At 47.9% G+C, this 9,289-nt stretch overlaps 1 protein-coding gene across 1 annotated transcript in view; it reads left to right on the top strand.

The window, feature by feature from the left end:
* The first annotated feature begins 1,632 nt into the window (after window positions 1–1,632).
* LOC146775741 (butyrophilin subfamily 1 member A1-like) overlaps window positions 1,633–9,289 on the top strand; it is a 163,664-nt gene continuing 156,007 nt past the window's right edge. Inside the window, exon 1 of the mRNA XM_085637865.1 lies at window positions 1,633–1,826. The gene's annotated coding sequence lies outside the window, so the exon portion shown is untranslated. The remainder of the gene's footprint in view (window positions 1,827–9,289) is intronic.

Here is a 9,289-nt window from a genome sequence, read left to right as displayed (position 1 = left end):
TTTCACGTTGTAAAGCCCTGCATCACATTATTCCTGCGTCAGGTATAATGTGAGCAGGGTGGGCATTCCCACGCAGGAAAACCTCGTATAAGCGACGCAGTGAAATTTACAAGATTTCACTGTGCCACTTTTAGGACGCCACTGCTTCAAAACCTTACGCCTGCTTGAAGCAGGTGTAAGAAGTGACGCAGTACAGTAAGTATAGGCCTCAAAATACATTGCTGGAGTTGCGTTGTGCTTGCAACGCAACTCCAACAATACATGACCCTTGGGCCAAAAGATGCGTCAGAATTTCTGACGCATCTGTTAATCCTTGCGCCATGGAGCACTGTATTGTAAATACAGCGCATCCATGGTGGCGCAAGGACATTTGACACTGGCGCAAGGAAACTGACTCATCTATGCAGATAAGTCAGTTCCTTGTAAATCTGCTCCTTTATTTTTAAGATTGTTTATGTACAGGAAGGGGGACCTTCCTGTCCATAAATAATCCAAGGCAATTTGCTTTTTCCATGTGTGCTGCACAAGGCAGCACACATGGAAAAAGCAAAAACTTGGAGAAATAATGCATTCTTCTTGTTTCACCAACTTAAGACCAGCTTTACCTGGTCTTAAGTTTGGCGCTGCCTCCTATTTACACTGCCCTTGTAAATAGGGGGCAGCGTTAAAATCAATGGGTGTTGCGATGGAATTCCCACCGCAACACCTATTGCGGGCCTTATGTACAAGGCAGCGTTAAGTCACTTTAAGTGGTTTAACGCTGCCTTGTAAATAAGGCGAAGTGACGTTGTGGTTGGGACAGGGGTTTGTAAATATGCCACCATCTTTCCTGTTACTTGAAGTGGTTTTCCAGAAGCATCCTGCTGGCTTAGATAATTGCACAAGGACTTTCACGTTAGGTTACATTTGATCCCTATCACAAGATCGATATATCACGTCCAATCCTAAATGTTTCTTTACCATATCAGTGCACTCTGGGACTTGAAGGTTTAGTTCAATAAAACCTTTTGGACTAGCACATATAAAATCGATAATTTATGAAAGTAAAGTCAAGTACTGGAATAGTTGAGTCCTCGTGACGCTGTAACCCTACTTCAGAAGAGAGCGTTTGTTGTTTATTTATTCCAAACTATGGCGCCCTATTCTTTCAGGAAGATGGCACTTCTCGGAAAGAGGATTCCTGAATGTTCGTTTCTACTGATGCAGAGGAGGACAGCCCATGAGTGCGGGTGTCACTGACAGAATGTTCCTTTACTATGTCGCTGTGTTAATATTCTACATATTAAAAGTAAGCAAAGGTCAGAAGGCCATTTTACAAAACGTTTGCATTAGGGAAAATTTGGAGGAAATTCGTTTTGCATTTAATGCAAACTCATATATAGCAATAGGTAATAAAGACAATGTCAACTTATAATTACCCGCTGACGGAACCACATTTGAAATAAAATGTGCCCTTTCTATGCATAAAGTGCCTGGAAGACAGTCACACGTTCTGTCGTTTTGTGCTTCCGGTTTCAATAATATCATGGACTTTGAAGCTGTTTATCTGTCTCTTGGCCTCGGACAGCTGAGATTCACAGCCAGCTGGCAGAGAGATGGGTTTAGTGTTCAGGGCACGGGCCATATTTGATTCAGTTTGTTTGAGCTGGACACTAGCATACAGGAGCATGTATGACTGGCAGGGATACAGGTCTTTGATCTCTCTGCAGCTGCCATTGGGTAACCCACTCAAAGACCTTTTAAAATCCAGCCTCTTGCACAGTGCGGTACTGGAACAAGGCTACGGAGACATAGCAGCGATTGAGCGTGGCTATCTTTCTGAGCAGGTAAGGAAACAACCAGAACATTCATTTTGAAAATCTTAGGGGCAGATCTATGTTGCAGTTGTGCCACTTTTACGACGCCGTTGCGTCACTTTTGTGACGCAGCGGCGGCGTAAACCCTGCGCCACGTTGCGCCCTATTTACATCGTGACGCATCTCCATAGATGTGTAAAGCCCTGCGCCACATGAAACCTGCGTCAGGTTTCATGTGGGCGTTTCCACGCAGGGGGGGGCGTTCCGTCGCAGGAACGCCCCTGAAAAGTGACTCAGTGAAATCTATAAGATTTCACTGAGTCACTTTCCCAACACTGATGCGTCAAAACCCTGCGCCTGCTTGAAGCAGGCGTAAGGCTTGACGCACCATGTTAGGTATGGGGTAGGTTGGAACAGTGCTGAAGTTGCGTCGCACTTGCGACACAACTTCAGCACTGCACCAACCTTACGCCGGCAGATACGTCACGCATCTGCTTGTCCTTGCGCCACGATGCACCGCATTGTAAATGCAGCGCATCTGCGGTGGCGCAAGGGCAAACTTGCGTGACGCATCTTCCCTGGCGCATCCATGCTGATTTGCAGGGATGCGCCAGGGAACATAAATCTGCCCCTTAGAGCTTTAGGGCAAGATTCATCATTATGTGAGGCAGCGCCACACAGCAAGACAACTTGCTGCCCTGCGTCAAATGGAGTGGGAAGAAATGCCCTATATTTACCAAGATATGGGGCATTCCTGCTCTCTCACTGCGCTAGCAGACTTTGTGCTGCCTAGCAGTAATGCGCCATTGTGCAAGGGTGCCTGCGTTGCAGGCAGGATTACTTATGTGCAGGGACACCTTCCTGCACGAAAACAATCCTTAGAGGCATTTTTCTCTTTCTATGTATGCTGGAGAATGCAGCACACTTAAGGGGAAACAACGAGGAGTAAAACAATGTTTCTCCTCATCGTGCCTCTATTAAGAAGGTCGGCAATTTTAACCCTTCCACAGATTTACTTGTCTTGTAAATCTGGGAAAGCACCAAAATGCATGGGTGGATGAGTGGGCACTCCCACTGTCCACCCATGTAATGGCTTCCCAGGGCAGAGTAACGCAAGGCAGCAACAAGTGGAAAATGTTTCGTATGGCCTTGCAAACCACAAAAGATGTATCCGTAGAATAATACATGCCCCCCAAAGGGCTTCGGAACAAGCGACAGTTTCACCTGCTACAAACCCAAAGGAGACTAACCTTTTCATCATATTAATTTATGATGAGATCTTTGAGCTCTGATTATGCTGCCAGGAAAGGGTAGATTGCTCAAAAGGCCAGTGCCCAGTAAATATGTAAATGTAAATTGATACTTGTATAGCGCACTACTCACCCGCAAGGGTCTCAAGGCGCTTGTACAAATACCACTGTGGAACCCATCCTGGCTTTTCCCTGTGAGGCATCCACTCCTGGGCACCCCCAAGGTGGAGGCCAGGAATCCTTAGCGTTGTGGGGGCCGTTGTGGAGATTAAGCAAGCTATTGCCCAGAGATGCAGAGTGGGACTCCATGATTGGAATGGCACCGAGGCGAGAATTATCAGGTCTGTGGAATTTTTGAGCCCAAGACCCGCTGAGGTGGGGAATTGAACCCTGGTCCCGGGCCAGACCTCTGCATCAGGGTCTGCCGCTCTAATCATTGAGCCACACTTCTCCACTAAATACTCTTTGACAGGTGTGACTGTTGGTGAGATGCTGAGGGGTGTACTTAACAAAGTTCTGTGTCAACCTTGCACCACACAAGGTAACGCAAGGGGGATAATTTTAACACTGTTTCTTGATACTATGCCCCTAAGTACCTTCCTAGAGCAAAACCAAGAAATAATGTCAGTGAATCTCATTGGATGACCTCACCAAATTCAATGCAGACTTGTTTTCTGAGCTTCACATCAACAGTTTTACCTCTGTAGTGGTACAAGAAAGTGAAATCACTTCCACGTGAGTAATGACTGACACCCCTCTATAAATGAATTATTAAATAGTTCATACAGTTACATTCGCAGGTTCATCCTCCTATGCATGAAAAAGCTGAAACCTCTTTTGCTTCTTGAAGACTTTTACACAGCATTTCATGCCACAGCCCCTGGCAAAGCTGGACTGTGGCAATCCATTCTTGCAGGCATGCCCTGATCATCCTTAAAACATGCTGTACTTCACGCAACACCAAGGAAGACCTCTGGGACCAGAGAGTCTGAACACATTTTACCTTTCCTAAAAGATCTCTTAAAAGACAGAATCACATTTATACTGGCATGCATCAAATTTAAGGCCATATACAACCTATACTTTCTCAGAAATGCACTAAAAATTAAGGGCCAGATTTATCAAAGTGTAGAGTTGCTCTTGGATCATGCAAGGTAATGCAAGGGCAAAGCAAAACTAAGGTCACATTCATTCAGCCACATGAAGCCATCTTGTGCTACCATGTGGGGCTTGGGAAATCTGGAATAATGCAAGGCAGCTCAAGTTGCTGCCTTGTGGTACTCTGCCCCAAGGATGCGTTCCATGGGTGGAGCGCGGGTGTTCCCATGCATCCACCCATTGATGATGGCACATTCCCAGATTTACCATGAGTGGAAGACAGGGGAGAGAGTCAAAATGCTACACCTTCTTGAGGGAGGCGTAACGAGTAGAAATATCTTTATTTCCCCTTTGTTTTTTCCTCTTTCTAAATGTGCTTTATTCTGCAGCACACATACAAAGAAGGAAAAGCCACAGAGGATTGTTTTTGTGCAGTCAGGTGTCACTTTCTGCTCAAAATCAATCCTGCTTGGAACACAGACACCCTTGGACCATGGTGCACGGGGAACAACCTTTACAACGCAACTTTTACAACGCACTACACTTACAACGCATTTTTTACAACGCTAAATCCATTACAACGCATTCCATTACATCGCAGGACACTACAACGCATTTTTAAAAACTACCTTTACAACGCATTCCATTACAACGCATACTACCTTTACAACGCATACCATTACAGCGCATAATATTACACTACACTATCCAACACTTACCCTACTGTTGCACCTCCTGGAGTTAGAATAGTAATTTTTACCCCTATACTATCCAACACTTACCCTACTGTTGCACCCCCTGGAGTTAGAATAGTAATTTTTACCCCTATACTATCCAACACTTACCCTACTGTTGCACCCCCTGGAGTTAGAATAGTAATTTTTACCCCTATACTATCCAACACTTACCCTACTGTTGCACCCCCTGGAGTTAGAATAGTAATTTTTACCCCTATACTATCTAATACTTACCTTAAATGCAATTTAATATAATGCGTTGTAATGGTATGCGTTGTAAAGGTAGTATGCGTTGTAATGGAATGCGTTGTAAAGGTAGTTTTTAAAAATGCGTTATAGTGTCCTGCGATGTAATGGAATGCGTTGTAATGGATTGTGCGTTGTAAAAAATGCGTTGTAAAAGTGTGCGTTGTAACGACATACATCCATGGTGCACGAGTGCCTGCATAAGCGCTAGGCAGGCAAAAGTGTGCCAGCACAAGGAAAGGCCTGAAATGCTCCATACAATATTAAATATGACACATTCAAGTGCGTGGCCAAGCCGCGGACAGGAATGACCGCCTGGCGTTGAAGCTCCGTCAGCCAACCAACGCCAATAGCTAATAATTCCCGCATCCTTCGACAAACACCCAGTGATCTCGACATTGATGATTCATGAGAGAGGTGCCGCATAACTTCAGAGGCCCCCAGGAAGGCGTGGACCTTGTGGAAGTGTGGAAGGAAGACAAACGCCCGGGCGCCGACTGTAAAGAAAATGGCGGCCTGTTCGATTGCCGGGCCGGGACGCGGGCGCTGAGGATCCTGGTGCAGCGGCTTGGAATCAGGATGCTGCATAGTTGGTGGGTGCCGGTCGGGTGTCTCTCTGCTCCCCCCCCCTCCGGCGTGCTGATAGTCAGCTGGGCACCATCGCGGGGTCGGGTACTGCCTGACTCGGATGCCATTTCAAGACTGCGCTGCCGCCTGCTCCCTTCGGCCCACACTCGCGCTTAGGGAGGCGGCGGCAGGGAAAATATTGGCAGTTTGTGCATCTGGGTTAGAGAGGAGCCTGAGACCACCTGTTGCCCCCGGTGCCCGGTTCGCCTCCCCCGCAGCCCCCTACAATCAGTGTCCCGGCTATTTCCAATCCCCGCTGCAAGGACTGCGCATGACATACACGCTGCTGTCCAGTCTCGAAACCCTTGCCAGCTGAGCTACATGACCTCACGAACCCACCCCCGTGGAATGCTTGCACTGTGGTGAGCGGCCCCTGGCCCCATTGAGCATTTAATCCCGGGCCCACAGCGCCATAGCATTATCAGATCTTGGTCCACCTCACAATCCGCGCCAACGTTTGATCTGACGCCCTAGTTATCGCTCTCCAGTCCCTTCCTTGCTGTGTACACGCAGACAGATCGCAGTTGAGGGCCCGGCTTAGCGACTGATTGACGTGATATACTGCGAGTACTGCTCTGATGACTGGAGTGGCTCGTTGACCTGGCGTGGTTGCGGCTGGGTGGCATGCTCCTCGCCGGGCCTTCGGTGGCGCTCCCTGCAGTATTCCTTTGGCGTCCTCGGCCAGCCACCTGAACCCTATATATTTGCAGAAGGAATGGGCCACAAAGATCCAAAGCAAAGAACACTCCAGTTTGAAAAACTTGCGGAGCATACTGTGGAAGATGGTCCAGACATGGCAGAGTGTGGTCCGAGCCCGGAGCGTGGCGCGGCCCCTCCGGCAGAGTGGCTCCAGGAGATGAGAGCTGGTTTTCAGGCACTGGATGGCCGTTTCGACGCCCTCGCCAAAACTCTCGAATCCATGCGTACCAAGATTCAGGCGCATGACAGGCGTCTAGACGTGGTGGAGGTGTGGATATCCGATATAGAAGGTGGGACTGCGCAATTGCCCAAGAGATTGGACAGAATGGAACGCATCTTGAAAGAAGTCGCTATAAAGAATGAAGACCTTGAAGCGTGCAGTCGGCGCAATAATGTCCGTATCCCAGGGGTTCCGTAATCCACCGCCAAGGGTCGACTGGACACCTTTGTAGAAACACTGTTGTCAGATCTGTTCGGGAGAGATTCCTTCACTCATGGGTTTGTGGTGGAACGGGCCCATTGTACTCTGGGACTGCGGCCTAACCCGGGCATGCCGCCCGACCTCTTATTTCCCTCCTCATGAACTTGCGGGATCGTGATACAGCCCTTCGACTGGCGAGAGAGCGCAGAGACACCACTTGGCAGGGTTCTAAAATCGCACTCTATCTAGACTTCACTGTTATGGTGCAAGAAGCTAGACGCAAGGTTACCGGTGTGAAAGCAACGCTTCAGAATCTTGGCCTCAAATACAGCATGTTGTATCCTGCACGACTGAGCGTCGAGGTGGGGGGCCGCTCATGCTTTTTTGATAACCCTACCGAAGTCCAGGAATTCTGTCGCACTTATAAACTTGGCAATGAACAGCTGCAAGAAGACAGAGGTGGCCCATCCCCTCCTCACAGTGGCTCTGTGGCAAGCTTAGAACTCTTCTTCGGCTCCAGTGTGGGGTGACGTTGACGTAATGTTATCCTTTCTTGTTCTTAGGTTGAGTTGGGATTATGTTGTGTAGCAATCTAAGATACACCCCACTGGTGGAAACCTTGGGTTTCTCATTGTTGATTCTGATGTACCTCGCTGAAGCGGCGCTGTTCCATTGTACAATAATTTGGTACTTTGCTTTTTGGTTGCAGGGTTGGATGTGCCTTATCTTTATTGAAGTAGGGCTGGGTGGTGGGAGGGGAGTGTGGGAAGGCTATAATGTTCTCATTATTGATTATCGCTGTTGTTGCTCTTTGTTTTGGTCTACTGCTTTACTATTACACTTGAACACGTTAGATTCCTTAAAGTATACAGATGGGCCGTGACCCCACCGCACAGGAGACGTATCTCTCCGAGGCAGCCCTGGTGTACTTAGAAAAAGATATGCCAGACTTTATGGTGGAACCGATTACTGAGACCGAGGTACGTGGCGCAATTAAAGTGCTGCGCGGCTCCTCCGCCCCTGGCCTGGATGGCTTTACTGGTGAGTTTTTTAAGGCCTTTTCAGACCTCCTGGCGCCGAAGCTGATTGAAGTATATGCCGAGGCCCTGGAAAAACAGACCCTGCCGCCTACACTAAGTGAAGTGGTTATTATTCTATTGCCTAAACCCGGTAAGGACCGCTCCCTCTGCGGCTCTTATAGGCCTCTTTCCCTATTGAATGTCGACTACAAAATCCTAGAAAAAATTGTCACCAATAGACTTTTGCAATTAATGGAACTCATCAACTCTCCAACACAATTGGGTTTTGTTCCCCACTGTTCGACCTCCTTAAATCTGCGAACCCTATTCGCGGTGCTCCTTAGAATAAGTCCTGAGGTCCTGGCAGTGGTTATTTTGTTAGATACTGGAAAAGCTTTTGATACATTGGAGAGGCCCTTCTTTATGTCCATCATGCGTCGCATGGGCATGCAAGCTGGATTTATAGCCACAGTAGGCTTATTACATAGCCGACCAACGGCCAGACTTCGCGTAAACGGTACCCTCTCAGACTCATTTGCATTGACCCGTGGCACTCGCCAGGACTGTCCTTTCTCGCCATGGACCCTCTAATACAGCACTTCCAAGAGAGACATTTTCACAGGGGACTGCAGTTTAAAACTGGCCACCTTTTGGTTTCTTTACATGCTGACGACACTATCCTCTATGTTAGGGAGCCACATTTGAATTTGGATCCACTCCTCAGGGAGATTCTGCGATTTGAGCAGCATTCTGGATTGGGCATTAATTGGCCCCAGTCAATCATCTTTCCTCTGACCTCCAGTACCATGCCTTGGGATTGTGAGTTCCCTTTGGAATGGTGCTCAGACTCAGTCAAATACCTGGGTGTCCATATACACCTTGACCCGGTCCAGATTATTCGATTAAATTATGGACAAGCAATAGCCAAATTGGAGACTCAGGTGGAACGATGGTTTGGGCTCCCATTATCCATGGCAGGTAGAATCGCAATAATTTAAATGATAGTTTTGCCTGAATTTCTGTGTTTCTTTAACAATATCCCCATTCCCCTCACGCATAGCTTTTTCTCATCACTACGATCCCATCTTATTCGATTGGTCTGGGTCGGCAAACAACCCCGTGTACGGTGGAGAATACTCACGTTACCATATGAGAGGGGAGGCTTTGGGGTTCCGGATTTTTATCTACATTATTTAATGGCGCAGTGTAGTTTCGCCTACGCTTGGTACCACCCAGACGCTAGGATTCCGTTTCTGCACCCAGAGGCGGACTTGGTCCTCCCGGAGTGATTGGCAGCCGTCTTACCCAGAGGCGAAAATAGAGACCCAGTTGATAGACAGACAGTCTCGATCACTAGCTGGGCATGGAGCAGGCTCCATCGTTACGCAGGTTCGTC

Source organism: Triturus cristatus, chromosome 12 (genome assembly GCF_964204655.1).
Source record: "Triturus cristatus chromosome 12, aTriCri1.1, whole genome shotgun sequence".
Taxonomy (NCBI): domain Eukaryota; kingdom Metazoa; phylum Chordata; class Amphibia; order Caudata; family Salamandridae; genus Triturus; species Triturus cristatus.
Note: the sequence above shows the minus strand (reverse complement) of the source record. Positions and strands in the feature narration are given on the sequence as shown.